A 17,758-nucleotide genomic window follows, 5' to 3' on the forward strand; every position below is an offset into this window, starting at 1 on the left:
TCTTGAGGAAGAGATTTACATATTTCAGCCAGAAGGATTTGTCTCAAAAGTGAGAGCAAATCAGTTATGTAGGCTTAAAAAATTAATTTATGGATTAAAGTAGGCCTCGAGGGATTGGAACATCTGCTTTGATGTTATAGTCAAAGAGTTTGACTTTATCAAAAATATGGATGAACCTTGTGTATACAAGAAGACTAGTGGGAGTGCTATTGTCTTCTTAATTTTATATGTACATGATATACTTCTCATTGCGGATAATATCTCAATGTTACAATCAGTCAAGACATGACTATCAAGTAAAATTTTTATGAAGGATTCGGGCGAAGCATCCTATATACTAGGTATAAAGATCTATAAGGATAGATCTAAGAGAATGTTAGGCTTGTCCCAATCTAGGTACAAAGACTTAGTGTTAAAGAGGTTTAGCATGGATGGGAGTAAAAAATGTTACTTACCTATGAGTTAAGTGTTGGGTTCTGATGGCACAGCGGAAGGATTAGGTGTTTAAAATTTTTATTAAAAACACCTGATGCACCAAAAATCCTAATGCCCAAAAACTCTTGACTATATCAATCAAAGTATAATAAAATAATTTTGGATCAGAAGAATACCTGTAATGCTAATCTAATTTTCATAAGGCATCTAAGTGTCCGCCCTCCAATGATGATCCACATGAAAATTGAACCAAGGACAGCACTCCTTCTTCACCTTGCTTCAAGAGTTCTAGCCCCTAGAACTCAATCAGCCATCAATCAATCAGATCTTCTTTCAGACCTGAGTCTGAACCTTTCTGAACCATCCACTAGACTTGACCATCTTTTTTTAGACCTCTTAAACCCTTAGAGCTATTAGGATTAGGCTTGTCTTAAAAGAACAAGCCTTATCCTAAAACCTAGAGTTGTAAGAGAGGAAGTGGATAGGGGATGTAAGAATTGAATGATCACCCCATCTACCATCCCCTATTTATAGCACTAGATAGGATGGTAACAGAGAAGGCACACCTCATCTGGAAAGGTATATCAAGTCCTTGTATCACTTATCTGAGAGTCCTAAAACAGAAGGACTCTTCAGGGGGTGATACGTCGATTCCTGCCTTCTCACACTCGTATGCCCAGAATGAGATACTTTTTGCATCTCTTCACACATCAGATTATCAAAAATTCTTGCCACATAAACCTTTGTCAAAATAGAAAGGCTATCACTAAATAACACATTATTTGGATAAGATTTCATATGTGAGAAGGACTCTTCACCGAAGAGACGAGCGAGCACCTTCTCCTTGTCGCACGCGCGCACACCCAGAAAAGGGTGTGAAAAGCAATCTTTCTTAATCTGATAATTTTTTAAATTTTTATCACATGATTAGCACTTAAAATTAATCCTTATCACAAAAATTATCAGATAGAAAGTCACTTAAGACTCCCTAAACAGAAGGAGTCTTCGCATCCCTTCGTGCATCTAGAAAAAATTGTTATGCATGCAGCAAAGCTTCAAGTAATTTTTTCATGTACAATCTAATAGATTTTTCATACTTAAAAAGATGTAATAGGTGGCTCATTATTTGATCTACTTTTCATTAAAAATAGAGGACCAAAATAGAAGGATTCTTAGTCCTTCTCCATGCTACAAATAAAGTGCGCATGCATTCTGCATATTAGTGCCAAGAGTCCTTCTTAAGTTGGACTCTTAGTTATTTAGCGTGTACACTAGATATGGTACTTTTTTTTATCTACTTCTAGGTGGCTTGACCTAATCCAAATTCTCACCAAATTAGGCTAGCAAATGAGCAAGGCATGAGACCAAATTGATCTCTAAAAGAGCTAGGGATTCCACACATGCTAGCATGCTTATCGGAACCCCGATTGAATCCAAAATTTCAATCAACCTTTTTAAAAAGGGTCCTTGGCTAATTTTTATATGTGTGTGACCCATTGGATTTCATATCTAGCTAATAGTAGGTTTAGATATAAGTTGACCTAATTTGATTAGAATTTAATCTAACCGATTTAAGTCCAATCAAGCTAACCCGATTTTAGTAATTAGAACTCTTTCTAATTGGTATTTGAATTAAACTCTTTAATTTGATCAAAAATCTATAAGTCAAGATTGACGTCTAGCAATATATTATGACTATTCAAAAGATGTAAAAATTTAGTTAAAATATCAAATATACCCTTCAGTGGTAAGTTACCATGCAATACAATCTTTCGATCATCCCAGCATCCTGAATATGTTCATGAGTATGGAATCATGTCAAACTCAAACACACATTCATATCGATTCTCAATTAACTAATGATGACTCCAATGAAGAAACATTAGAAACTCTTTCTAATCTCCTTCCTACTTTTGGCCAAAAGATTTTTTCTGAGTCATCTACGAATGAGAGTACACAAGATGTTATTTTCTCTTACTAGGAGCGATCGATTTCATGTTGACCTACTCACAACCTTCATATACACTCCACCATATCCAGAATACCCCGTACATATCTTAATGCTATGTCTGGGTATGAACCAAAATATGAGTTCATGTGCACAAGATTCTATGATGGTCTCAGGTCTAAGGATTACTTGTATAACTCCCACTTAGAGAACCATCTTTGACATGCAAGTAAGGCTTCCATAAGATGTTCTCTTTCATCGAGTCAATTCAGTGGACTCATTTTCCAAATGAGCACTCACATCCTTGTATTAGTATCCCACAGAAGTGGCTAGTGAGATCTGCCACCCTCTCTATCGGACATACATAGGATGTGCCAGTCTATCCAGAATATTGATCTCTGACTCAATGTTCCTACGATCAAGAATATTTAAGATTAAGATTTTAGGATTTTAGGTCTCACTAGCATGACCCATTCATATCTCCTAAAATCATTATCCTAATTTTTGAGGTTCATCATAATCTTAAACATAATAAGATGCAGCTAATATGATGAATCAATACCTCAAATAATAAATGTTATTACATGAGTTGGAAAATTATAAAGAGAAATTCCATCGCAACACACTTGCGATTGGCTTATGGGGCACTCTTCTTTCATCAAGGCATATATCTCTCTAAAAGGATGTCTTCTAAAATACTAGAAGAGAGAAATAGAATAAGTTTTATTCCCTATGCTTCAGTAGTAGGATCGATCATGTATGCTATGCTATGTACCAGGACTGATGTTGCATATGCCTTAAGCATAGTTAGTAGATTTCAGGCTGATCTAGGAGAGGATCATTGAAAAGTAATGAAAAATATTCTTAAGTACCTGAAAAGAATTAAAGATATTTTTCTGATATATGGAGGATCTGATCTAAAACTAGATAGCCATTCTGACTCTAGTTTCTTATCAGACCCTGATGATAGCAAGTCTACTTTAGGGTATGTTTTTACTCTTAATGGTGGAGCAATTAGTTAAAAAAATTTTAAGCAACAGACTGTAGCTGACTCAACCACTGAGGCAGAGTATATAACTGCAAGTGAAGCCACTAAGGAAGCTGTCTGGATGAAGAAGTTTATCACTAAGTTGGGTGTCATTTCTGAGATTGAAAATTTAGTACCATTTTACTGTGATAATACTAGAGCAGTTGCTCAAGCAAAAGAACCAAAGTCTCATCATAAATCTAAGCATATTCTAAGATGCTTCCATCTCATTCATAAAATAATTCAAGGACAAGATGGTGTCATTGAACGAGTAAAAACAAAGAATAATATAACAGACCCATTCACTAAAGCTCTACCACAGTAATAGCTCGATCGCCACCTCGATTGTATGGGGATAAAATATAAGGGTTGTTGTTGCAAAATTCCACCGATGTCAGAGAAGCTGGAGTCGAGAGGATCATGGTCACCGTCGGGACCTACAAAGAAAGTCTAAACCAGAGTTGGGGGTGCTCCGACAAGACCCTCCGATGCTCAAGTCAGTACTCTACCTCAACAGAAATGGAGCACTCGAATGGAATTTTAGCAGAGTTTTGAGATAGTATTTAGAGCTTAGAGGAGAACATATCTGGGGGGTCTCTTTTATAGATGGAAGAGCGTAACCGTTTAACAGTGATGTCCATAACTGCCTGGTAGTGGGCCGTTCGGAGCCATGTGGAGTTTGTTACGGAGAGCAGTGGTGTCCATTGTCGAGACTTGCCGGAGAGTGGTGGGGCCACATGGAGTTTGTTACGGAGGGTGGTGGTGTCCGTTATCGTGACTTGTCGGAGAGTGATGGGACCATGTGGAGTTTGTTACAGAGAGTGGAGTGGTGTCCGTTATCGCGACTTGTCGGAGAGTTCGGATCGGACGGTTGAAGTTCGGTTGGGACATCTGTGTAGGGTTTCAGAGTGGGCATGCACAGTGAAAACATAATGGATTTCAAAATTTTAATAAAAGAATCCTAAATATTAAACCCTTAAACCAGTATCTCCTTGATGATTAACAATCATATATAACATAAATTCAAGATTAAATTTAAGTTATAGAAGAATACATGCAGCGCTTAATCCAAATTTCGGCAGAACCTCCACCAGGCGCCCAAGTGTTCGCCCTCCAATGGTGGTCCACACAGAGCTATGATCAGAACACCAACTCTTTGAGATGATTCCTCCTCCAAAATTCTCACTCTGAGAATTTTTTTGAACACCAGGACCTCAAGACGCTCTACCTCTTCTCCTAGCCTTCCTATCCCTACCTTTCTTCTCTCCTTGTCTTCCTTAATTCTCTTCCTAGACTCTTGTCCTAAAATTGGACTTGTCCTTTCTATTTTTGGACTTATCCTAACAAGAGAAGGAAGAGACTAATTGGACAATAGGGAGAGAATGTTAGAAAGAAAGGAGGAATTGGAAATCTGAATGAATCCAATCCCCCGGCGCACCCCCCTTTAAATACTTAGCGATGGGTTGCCTTCAGGAATTTTTCGCGCCCCTTCCACGCGCTATCTCGCATCCATCAGAAAATCTCATGCCTCTGGATGAATTCTCATGCCTATCTGAAAGTTTTTGACACATGGCAATCATCGGGAAAAAATCCAAGAGATGCTTCATGCAGAAGGACTCTTTGGAACATTTTTCTCGATGATTCTCCGATGAGTCACGCAGCTTCGCATGGCATAATTTTTTTCCACCACCCATCAATGTAATTTTATCCATCAAATAGCCAAAAATTAAGGTGCTAACATGAGAATGTCGTGAAAAAAAATTCAGATTAAAAAGTGGCGTGACAAATGGGTTAGAGTCCTTCACAAGTTGGACTCTTGGTTAGGTGCATGGATGAGGCTGACAGGATTTCTAACTTCAATGAATTTCCACGATTAAACCAGAAAGAATTTTAACTTCAAAAAAATTCCTGACGCTCAAAATAAAGTTAGAAATCATCCAAAATTTATTTCATCATGGAACATAGGATAAGCTTGAGGATAAGGCATCCCATCTCATGGGATGTGAAAACTATTTCTGCACACAAAAACTGCACCCATGCACAAGAAAAATTCTTGACTTGTGGAGATTTGGTTTCCTGGCGCTAAATTTTTGGTACATGCAGAAAAGGACTGAAACAACTCAAATCCAAAATTTATTTGAATTAATTTGGCTTTAATTAGCCCAATCTAGAATCAATTTTAAACCCGATTCGAAACAAGGTGCTAGTTTTTTGCAACATGTGCTAGCATGTCAATTTTGCAAACATGATCTAATCCAATTAGACCCCTGATCAATACCCTTTGTGTGTGACCCATTGGATTCTATATCTAGCCAGCAATAGGTCCAAGTTCAAGTCGATTTGATTTGATTAAAATTTAATCTAACCGATCTAGATCCAATCGAGCTAACCCGATTTCAACAATTAGAACTCTTTCTAATTGGTGATTGAATTAAACTCTTTAATTTGATCAAACCCATAAGACAAGATTGACGTCTAGCAACATATCATGTCTACTTAGAAGATATAAAATTTTTGATAGAAATACCAAAAATACCCTTCAGTGAAAAGTTATCGTGCAATTTGATCCTGCGATCTCCCTACACCCCGAATATGACTCTAGATATGGAATGATGTCAAATCCAATATCATACTCATATTTCTGTCAATCTTATATGATGATTCAATTAATAAAATATTAGAAACTCTTTCTAATTTTTATTTTGCTTTGATCAAAGGCTTCCTGAATCATCAATCGATCAGAACAAGTAGGATGCGATTTCCTCTTACCAGGAGTGATCGATTTCATGTTGACCTACTTACAACCTCCATACACATTCTACCATATCTAGAACACCCCATAAATGACTAAGTCATGAATGAGTATGAACCAAAAAATATGGATTCATGTATACAAGGTTCTATGGTAGTCTCAGGTCAAAGGATTACATGCACAACTCCCACTATAAGAAAACATCTCTTGACAGGTAAGTAAATTCTATAAGATGTTTCTTAAGTCGGATCAATTCAGTAAACTCATTCTCTAATGAGCACCCACTTTTTTGTATTAGTGTCTCACACAAGTGGCATATGAGATCTGCCACCCTCTCCATCGAGCATATATAGAAAGTGCTAATCTATCTGAAACATTGATCTCCTACTCAATGCTCCTATGACTAGGAATATTCTAAATCAGGATTTTTAGGATTTTAGATCTCATAGGTATGATCTCATCATAACCCTAAACCTATTTTTCTGATTTATGGAGTTCATCATAATCATTACTAAAGTAAGATGCAACATATGATGAAAATGCCTTTTATTATTTAAAGAGTCAATACATAAGTCTGAAAGATTACAAGGAAAATCCATCAAAATATAAATTTTGATTGGCTTGTAGGGCTCATTCCTTTCAATCTCCCACTTGCACTAAAGCCAATCGCCCTTATATTTTATCCCCATACAATTGAGATAGCGATCGAACTGCTGCTGTGGTAGAGCCTTAGTGAATGGGTCTGCTATGTTGTTCTTTATTTCTACTCGTTCAATGACAACATCTTATCTTTCGATTATTTCATGAACGAGATGGAAGCATCTTAGAATGTGCTTGGATTTATGATGAGACCTTGGTTCCTTTGCTTGAGCAATTGCTCCAGTATTATCATAGTAAAGTGGTACTGGATTCTTAATCTCAGGAACAACACCCAACTCAGTGATGAACTTCTTCATCCAGACAACTTCCTTGGCGGCTTCACTTGCAGCTATATATTCTGCCTCAGTGGTTGAGTCAACTATAGTCTGCTGCTTGGAATTTTTTCAACTAACAGCTCCACCATTAAGAGTAAAGACATACCCTGAAGTGGACTTACTATCATCAGGGTCTGATTGGAAACTAGAGTCAGAATAACTTTCTAGTTTTAAATCAGATCCTCCATATACTAAAAAAATATCTTTAGTCCTTCTTAGGTACTTAAGAATATTTTTCACTGCTTTCCAATGATCTTCTCCTGGATCAGCCTGAAATCTACTAAATATGCCTAAGGCATAGGCAACATCAGGCCTAGTACATAGCATAGCATACATGATTGACCCTACTGCCGAAGCATAGGGAATAGAACTCATTCTATTTCTCTCTTCTGGTATTTTAGGAGATATCCTTTTAGAGAGATGTATGCCTTGACTCATGGGTAAATAATCTCTTTTACTTCCATCCATGCTAAACCTCTTTAGCACTAAGTCTATGTACCTGGATTGGGACAAGCCTAACATCCTCTTAGATCTATCCCTATAGATCTTTATACCTAGTATATAGGATACTTCACCCAAATCCTTCATGAAAAACTTACTTGATAGCCATGTCTTGACCGATTGTAACATTGGGATATCATTCCCAATAAGAAGTATGTCATCCACATATAAAACTAAGAAGATAATGGCACTCCCACTAGTCTTCTTATATAAACAAGGTTCATCCATATTTTTGATAAAGCCAAACTCTTTGACTGTAACATCAAATCGGATGTTCCAACTCCTCGAGGCCTGTTTTAATCCATAAATAGATTTCTTAAGCTTGCATACCTAATTTTCTCTCCCTTTTGAGACAAACCCTTTTAGCTGAGACATGTAAACCTCTTCCTCAAGATAACCATTAAGGAAGGCGGTATTTACATCCATTTGCCAAATCTCATAATCATGGTATGCTGCTATTGCAAGCATAATTCGTATAGATTTGAGCATGGCAATAGATAAAAATATTTCATCATAATCAATACCCTGTTTTTGCCTGAAATCTTTGGCTACTAATCTAGCTTTATAGGTTTCAACTTGGCCATCCACTCCAATCTTTTTCTTATAGACCCATTTGCATCTAATAGGGGTCACACCCTCTGGAGCATCAACCAAAGTCCACACTTGGTTGGAATACATGGAGTCCATTTCGAATTTTATAGCCTCTAGCCATTTGTCTGAGTCCCTTCTCATGATGGCTTTCATATAGGTCAAAGATTCATCATTCTCAATGATGTGGGCTTCATTATTCTCAATAACGAACCCATACCTCATAGGTGCATTCCGCACCTTATCCGACCTTCGAAGAGGAGGTATACTTTGTGTTGTACTTCATTAATGGATATTTTTGGTTGAGAATCATCTTGTGCTTGCATTTGTAGGTCTTGAACTTCTCCAAGTTCAATTTTCTTCCCACTGCCTCTTTCTAGGATAAACTCTTTTTCCATAAAAGTGGCATATTTACTGACAAACACCTTATGTTCAGTAGGATGGTAAAAGAGGTATCCTATACTCTCTTTAGGATAACCTACAAATAAGTATTTATCTGCTCTAGCACTCAGCTTATGTCCAAAATTTCTTTTAACATAAGCTGGACAGCCCCATATCTTAAGATACTTAAGATTAGGCTTTTTTCCTCTCCGTATCTCATATGGAGTGCTTGGTACAGATTTTGAAGGTACTCTATTCAAGATATAGACAACAGTTTCTAGGGCATATCCCCAGAAAGAAATTGGCAAATCTGTAAGGCACATCATGGACCGCACCATATCTAATAAAGTGCGATTCCTCCTTTCTGCTACACCATTTAGCTGTGGTGTATAGGGAGGGGTCCATTCTGAGAGAATTCTATTTTCTTTAAGATGATCTAAAAATTTATTGGATAAGTATTCTCCTCCTCGATCAGATCGAAGGATTTTAATACTTTTTCAGTTTGTTTCTCGATCATACTTTGATACTCTTTAAATTTATCAAAGGCTTCAGACTTGTGTTTCATAAGATACACATATCCAAACCTAGATAAATCATCAGTGAACGTTATAAAATAAGAGTATCCTCCTCTGGCTTCTGTTGTCACAGGACCACATACATCAGTATGTACAAGTCCTAATAACTCACTTGTCCTTTCTCCATATCCACTAAATGGAGTTTTAGTCATTTTTTTATAAGACAAGATTCACAAGTACCTAATGATTCATAATCATAAGAATCAAAGAACTCTTCTTTGTATAACTTGTTAATTCTTGTCTCACTTATATGACCAAGTCGATAATGCCAAAGTAAAGTATTATTCAACTCTTCTCTCATTCGCTTTTTACTTTCATTAATATAGAAAATATTGTCATTAGATAGAATTAGAAGACCATTATTAGTAATGCCATGACAGATAATTTCATTAGAAAAAGAAATTGAGCAACTATTGCTCTTTCCATTTATTTCATAACCTCGTTGCAATAGTAACGATATAGAAATAATATTTCTAATGATTTTAGGCATATAATAACAGCTTTCTAGCTCTAAGATCTTTTCAGAAGGTAACTTTAACATATATGTCCCTACAGCCTCTGCTTGGATTGACTCTCCTCCAGCACCGTAGAGCTCGAAGTCACCCTTCTTCAGTACTCTAATGTTCTGCAGCCCCTGCAACGACTTGCAGATATGAGAACCGCAGGCAGTATCCAATATCCAAGAGTCTGAATTGGAAGAACTTAATGACAAAATTGTATGTATCTCATACATACCTTTTGGTGCATCGCTTGCACCTGCCTTTATAGTTGCAAGATATAATTTGCAATTTTTTTTCCAGTGTCCTGCCTTGCCACAGTGAAAGTAGGTACCCTGTCCGGAGACTTTCTTCCCCTTCTTCTTCATCTTGCCATTCTTAAGATTCAGTGCTTTCTTTGAACCCTTAAAACCTGACTTCTTCTTAGAGGTTTTACCCACAAGAAGAAGTGGAGCCTTTTCTTTCTTAATATGACTCTCAGTTATCTTAAGCATATTTAACAACTCAGGTAAGGAGGTATTCAGTTTGTTCATATGATAGTTCATAACAAACTGAGCGAATGACTCGGGAAGAGATTGCAGGATCAAATCCTGACTTAATTCTCCATCCATCACAAAACCAAGTTGACCCAATCTAGTGATCAGATCAATGACCTTCAGGACATGGTCTTGTACGGATGATCCCTCAGTCATTCTAGCACGGAATAACTGCTTAGATATCTCATATCTAGCAGTTCTACTCTGTTCTCCATACAACTCTTTAAGATTGAGGAGTATGGATTAAGTATCCATGCTCTCATGCTGCCTCTGCAACTCATTGCTCATAGAGGCCAGTATGATGCACTTGATAGTCAAACTGTCATTCTTCCACATCCTGTATGTGGATACCTCCTCTTCTGTGGCATCATCCCCAACCTCTTGTGGTTCAGGGATGTCAAGAATATAGGAGGGTTTCTCCTGAGTGAGTACGATCTTTAAATTCCTCAACCAGTCCACATAATTGGGACCGATCAACTTGTTGGAATCTAAAATTTCTCGCAATGATAGTGAAGATGCCATTTGTAGAATTTAATCTATAATAATTAAAGAATATTACATAAGCAAACGACTCATATTAACTCATACAATTAAATAAGGTCTTTAGATTTAATTGTACCTCCCACTATTTTATCGAACATCATAACCCTCTACTATGATGAACGAGACATATGTTATATTTATTTTAGTGGGATTGAGACCATAATTCCTCATAATGATCTTGTGTTAACACAACAAACCCTTATGAGTTCATAAATAGGAAACTCTTTCCAATTGCATCTCATGTAATTTTCAATATTATATCTTGGCCTCTAAAATATTATTAGCCTTGTGTTAACACAACAAGCTATAATATTTTAGTTAAGTTAGACCCTTCATTTCAATACAGTCAAATTCTAATATAACTGCCCTTGTGTCAACACAACAAAGTAGTATATTTAAAATTGCCGTAAGCATCTTCTATGCACCAGGATTATGTTATATCAATCCTTATGACAAGCCTCATGTTAACATAACAAACTAGCCATAGTTCATGATGTAACATTAACCTAGCATGAAGGAAGGCCCTTAATAGTATTTTCAACATTAGGGTTTTTCAATATCAAGATCGCTTAATCAAATTGGCCAGGTAAGTAAGGTGGGGGTCCCCCCATTGCTTTCCTTAGACACCAATAAATTGGCCAGGTCAGACAACGGAACCAATTAAAAAACCACCTATAGCACTTTCCTAGACACCAATTGATCAATTGATCAAGAATTGGTTAACCCATAGTTGCATATCACTACCACTTAATATAATTTTCTAATGAGGGCTTTTATTTGGTCTCATGCACATTCTAACTACATAATATCCATTTATGTATCAACATTAAAATTTTCTAAATGTGCAAGTGTAACATATGGACATTCATCATCCTAGGACAACCTTGCAGCATAATCCTGTTATGCTAGGACAACCTTATGTCAAGATGATGAAGTGGTGAATGATATATGTATTATTTTATATCATCATATGAAAGCATAAATCATTTTATAGTATAAATCATACTACGGATCACATAAATATTATGTATATATGATTGAACCAAACAAGGCCGGCTCTGATAGCACTGTAGGGTTTCAGAGTGGGCATGCACAGTGGAAACATAATAGATTTCAAAATTTTAATAAAGAAATCTTAAATCTTAAATCTTTAAATCAGTATCTCCTTGATGATTAACAATCATATATAACATAAATTCAAGATTAAATTTAAGTTATAGAAGAATACCTGCAGCTCTTAATCCAAATTTCGGCAGAACCTCCACCAGGTGCCCAAGTGTTCGCCCTCCAACGGTGATCCACACAGGGCTATGATCAGGACACCAACTCTTTGAGATGATTTCTCCTCCAAAATTCTCACTCTGAGAATTTTCTTGAACACCAGGACCTCAAGACGCTCTTCCTCTTCTCCTAGCCTTCCTATCCCAACCTTTCTTCTCTCCTTGTCTTCCTTAATTCTCTTCCTAGACTCTTGTCCTAAAATTGGACTTGTCCTTTCTATTTTTGGACTTGTCCTAACAAGAGAAGGAAGAGACTAATTGGACAATAGGAAGAGGATGTTAGAAAGAAAGGAGGAATTGGAAATCTGAATGAATCCAATCCCCCGGCGCACCCCCCTTTAAATACTTAGCGATGGGTTGCCTTCGGAAATTTTTTGCACCCCTTCCACGCGCCATCTCGCATCCATCAGAAAATCTCACACCTCCAGATGAATTCTCATGCCTATCTGAAAGTTTTTGACACATGGCAATCATCAAGAAAAAATCCAAGAGACGCTTCATGCAGAAGGACTCTTCGGAACATTTTTCTCGATGATTCTCTGATGAGTCACGTAACTTCGCATGAAATAATTTTTTTTCCACCACCCATCAATGTAATTTTGTCCATCCAATAGCCAAAAATTAAGACGCTAACATGAGAATGTCGTGGAAAAAAATTCAGATTAAAAAGTGGCGTGACAAATGGGTTAGAGTCCTTCACAAGTTGGACTCTTGGTCAGGCACATGGATCAGGCTGATAGGATTTCCAACTTCAATGAATTTCCACGATTAAACCAGAAAGAATTTTAACTTCAAAAAAATTCTTGACGCTCAAAATAAAGTTAGGAATCATCTGAAAATTTATTTCATCATGGAACATAGGATAAGTTCAAGGATGAGGCGTCCCATCTCATGGGATGCGAAAACTGTTTCTGCACACAAAAACTGCACCCACGCACAAGAAAAATTCTTGACTTGCAGAGAATTGGTTTCCTGGCTCCAAATTTTTGGTACGTGTATCAAAGGGCTGAACCAACTCAAATCCAATTTTATTTGAATTAATTTGGCTCTAATTAGCCCAATCTAGAATCAATTTTAAACCCGATTCGAAACAAGGAGCTAGTTTTTTGCAACATGTGCTAGCATGTCAATTTTGCAAACATGATCTAATCCAATTAGACCCCTGATCAATACCATTTGTGTGTGACCAATTGAGTTCTACATCTAGCCAGCAATAGGTCTGAGTTCATGTCAATTTGATTTGATTAGAATTTAATCTAACTGATCTAGATCCAATCAAGCTAACTCGATTTCAGCAATTAGAACTCTTTCTAATTGGTGATTGAATTAAACTCTTTAATTTGATCAAACCCATAAGACAAGATTGACGTCTAGCAACGTATCATGTCTACCTGAAAGATATGAAATTTTTGATAGAAATACCAAAAATACCCTTCAGTGGAAAGTTATCATGCAATTTGATCCTGCGATCTCTCTGCACCCCGAATATGACTCTGGATATGGAATGATGTCAAATTTAATATCATACTCATATTTCTCTCAATCTTATATGATGATTCAATTAATAAAATATTAAAAATTCTTTCTAATTTTTATTTTGCTTTGATCAAAGGCTTCCTGAATCATCAATCGATCAGAACAAGTAGGATGCGATTTCCTCTTACCAGGAGTGATCGATTCCATGTTGACCTACTCACAACCTCCATACACAATCTACCATATCTAGAACACCCCATACATGACTAAGTCATGAATGAGTATGAACCAAAAAATATGGATTTATGTATACAAAGTTTTATGGTAGTCTCAGGTCAAAGGATTACATGCACAACTCCCACTATAAGAAAACATCTCTTGAAAGGTAAGTAAATTTCATAAGTTGTTTCTTAAGTCAGATCAATTCAGTGAACTCATTCTCTAATGAGCACCCACTTTCTTGTATTAGTGTCTCACACAAGTGGCATATGAGATCTACCACCCTCTCCATCGAGCATACATAGAAAGTGCTATCTATCCAGAACATTGATCTCCTACTCAATGTTCCTATGACTAAGAATATTCTAAATCAAGATTTTTAGGATTTTAGGTCTCATAGGTATGATCTCATCATAACCCTAAACCCATTTTCCTGATTTATGGAGTTCATCATAATCATTACTAAAGTAAGATGCAACATATGATGAAAATGTCTTTTATTATTTAAAGAGTCAATACATAAGTCTGAAAGATTACAAGAAAAACCCATCAAAATACAAATTTTGATTGGCTTGTAGGGCATATTTTTTTCAGTCTGGTGGAGCAGAATAGCTCTCTGTCTCAGCAATCTAAGAGAAGCTCAGATATTTTCGAGATTGCTAATGGTTTAACTATTGCTGGGTGCCTTAGGTGTTGATACTGCAGACGGAAGTCATCTGCTGTAGAAGCCCGGACGGAAACTTTCTGTTGGAAGAATCCGACTGGAGTCCGTTGCTAGAGAAGTCTGTCTGGGATTTATTTAATGTAGAAGCTTGTCTGAAGACTGTCCGTGGGAGAGGTCCGATTGCATGAGGAATCCGACAGAAGGATGATCGATAGAAGAGTTCGGAAGGCATTGTGGAAGTTTGTCTGCTAAAGGAGTCTAGAGGACACTGTGGAAGGTCGACTGCTGGAGGAGTCCGGAGGACACTGTGGAAGGTCGACTGCTGGAGGAGCTCGGAGAGAATTTGTCCGTTGGAGGGGTCTGGTTGGCACTGTTAAAGTCCGATTGGCGTTGTTGAAGGTTGATGGTTGGAGAGCTATGGAAGACATCGGAGACAGTCGGTCATTATAGAAATCTGGCTGCTGGAGCCCGTTCGTTGTAGAAATTCATCTGGAATCCATCCGCTGTAGAAGTTCGGACGGAGTCTGATTTTTACAGAAGTCCGGAAGGAGGTCGCTTACTGTAGAAGCTCGGATGGAGATTGGTTGTCGTGGAAGTCCGAATGGAGATCGCTTATTGCAGAAGCTCGGCTGAAGTCTGCCTGCAGTAGAAGTTCAGATGAAGACTGGTTGCCATGGAAGCTTGGATGGAGACCGCTTGTTGCAGAAGCTCGGTTGAAGTCCGCCTACAGTAGAAGTTCGGATGGAGATCGATTGCCGTGGAAGCCCAGATGGAGACCACTTTTTGCAGAAGCTCGGCTGAAGTCTGCCTGCAGTAGAAGTTCGGATGGAGATCGGTTGCTGTGGAAGCCCAGCTGAAAATTGCTTGTTGCAGAAGCTCGGTTGAAGTCCGCCTGCAATAGAAGTTCAGATGGAGATCGGTTGCCATGGAAGCCCGGATGGAGACCACTTGTTGCAGAAGCTTGGCTGAAGTTCGCTTGCAGTAGAAGTTCGGACAGAGATCGGTTCTTGTAGGAGTCCGGAAGGAGGCCGTAGACTGTAGAATTTCGAACGGAGTCCGATTCTTGTAGGAGTCCGGAAGGAGGCCGCTGACTGTAGAAGTTCTACTGTCGGAGAAGCCCGAACATTGACGAAGTTTGGAAGAAGCTCGGAGTAAAGTGGATCATGACAGGAGAAAGTCTGGAAGAGATTCGGAGAGTAGTCGATCACTGTAGAATAATCGACTGATAGTGAAGCCCTGAGAGTATTTGGAGCAGTTCGATAGATGACTGAAGGAGCTCATTATTGGAGAAGTTCGGATAGCACGATAGGAGTTCACCCGTTGGAGGAATCTGAAAGACACTGTGGAAGGTCGACTGCTGGAGGAGTTCGGATGGTACTATGGAAGCTCGAACGGTTGGGAAAGTTCAGAAAGACGCCGCACAAGGTCGGAAGTCGAAAGAGTCCTGGGAGGGTTGGCCTCTTACGGACTTCGGTTGGGGTTATTTTATACCCAACACCAGTCCCTCTACTTTCGAGTTTCGAATGAAGGAAGTACAAAAAAATTCTCACAGTCGAAGTTGCCCCCCTTTAATTTTCGTACTCGATTGTTTCCAGATATTTTGGCGTTTGGCACGCCGGTGCTGGAGTCTTTTCAAATCGAGGCGACCCAAAAAGATTTTTTTGAAATTTTTGCTGGAACATTGCCTTAGATATGGCGCAATAATGATTCTGTCAGTCGTCAGCTGTCTACCACGATGAGTGGGACACGCGGCGGTTGCAGGTCGGCCAAAGGAGATCTGCAATCATTATTGCACCGGACCCTGAGGCCTATTTAAACCCATCCCCCTCCTTTAGGGGTTTCACCTTGCCTGAGATTTTTCTTCGATCCCTTCTTCTTGCCCGAGAGCTTCATCTTCCTCCAGCGTCCCTCTCGGTCTTAGGCACCCTTCAGGTCGACCCCCATTGCCCTCGCTACCTTCCTGCACCTCTCGGACCAGTCTAGGTTAGTTCCAAAACCTTTCTTCTTCTTGTTGTTCTTCCTTTTCTCCTCTGCATTTCGCTCATTCAGTTTCTCCGTGAGTGCCTTGTTTCTTATTTTTTCCAATTTTTTTGAGATTTTTTTTTGGGGTTTTCATTTGATTTAAAATATCCTCCAATACTTCCTCCTCTAGCAGTTCTAGGAGTTCGTCTGCTCCAGCCCTCTAAAATCCTAGTACTATAGATGGACCTCATCCGATCTTTGTACCAGACACCATTTTCAGCTCTTTGACCTCGGACGAACTCTCGCTGATTAAGATTCAGTATGGAGTTCCTTCGAAGTACGAGCTTGAGCTTTTCAGGCCAACTGACTGGGCTAGCGCCCCTCCCCCTGGCCATTTTTGCTTATACCAGGAAGCCTTCCACACTGGGCTTTGACTTTCACTTCCACCTTTTGTCATTACTCTTTTTTGCTTTTTAAATATTTCTCTAGTTTCTGTAGCACCGAACTCCTTTAGGTTTCTGATAGGGTTTCTTTCCCTCTGTCATTTAGCTGAAGTCCGGCCAACTCTTTTCTTGTTTAGAAATTTTTATACCTTCAAGCATCACCCTTCGGCAAAAGACTAGTGGTACTTCTTCCCCCAGTTAGGTAGAAAGGGGTTACTGAAAGGTGCCCCCTCTTCTATCCACAACTGGAAGGAGAGGTACTTCTACGTCCGATGCCCGACCCTGATGCTTGGGTTGCCCCCCTGGGGATCCCTGAGGGACTCCATCCGTCGGGCTTCTATCCTGGGGAAGGATGACCTAGAAGCCTCCAATAAACTTAAGACTTATCCAGCTCCTCTCCTCTCCGACCTTCTGAAGGAGCAACTCTTATTTAATGTCGGCCTGAGCCCTCTCAGCCCTGTCGGTATTTTTTTTTTCTCAAGTCATTCGCTGCTTCCTCTTTTCTCTTATTCCATTTCTAAGCTGTGCCGATCTTTTTTCATCGTAGATATGGATGCAGATGCAGCTCGGATAATAGCCAAGGGTCTCAAGGCCCACAAGAGAAAAGGCGCTGCAACTTCTGGGTCGGCAAAGAAGGCAAGGGTAGAAGAGATAGGCTCGACCGTGCTTGCCTAGGCGGCCATTGCCGTGGATGCCCCCTCCGATGTCGAGCCCATAGCCCCCCAAGCTTCTTCAAGAAGCCTTCCGACTGAGGTTCCCACTCCAGAGTCTCATCCCGAGGAGGCATCGGGGGTCGAAAGGAGAAGAAGGAAGAAGATAGTAGCCCACAAGATCCGCAGCAGCAGGGCTGCCACCGAGAGGGCTGACGGCTCCGAAGAGGATCCGGGGGAGAATCCCTTCAACAATAGGGACTTAATAAAAAGGTTGGTCGACAGGTGCGTTCTGCCCGAGGTCATC

The sequence above is a fragment of the Elaeis guineensis genome, chromosome 3, assembly GCF_000442705.2.
Source record: "Elaeis guineensis isolate ETL-2024a chromosome 3, EG11, whole genome shotgun sequence".
NCBI classification, from domain to species: Eukaryota; Viridiplantae; Streptophyta; class Magnoliopsida; order Arecales; family Arecaceae; genus Elaeis; species Elaeis guineensis.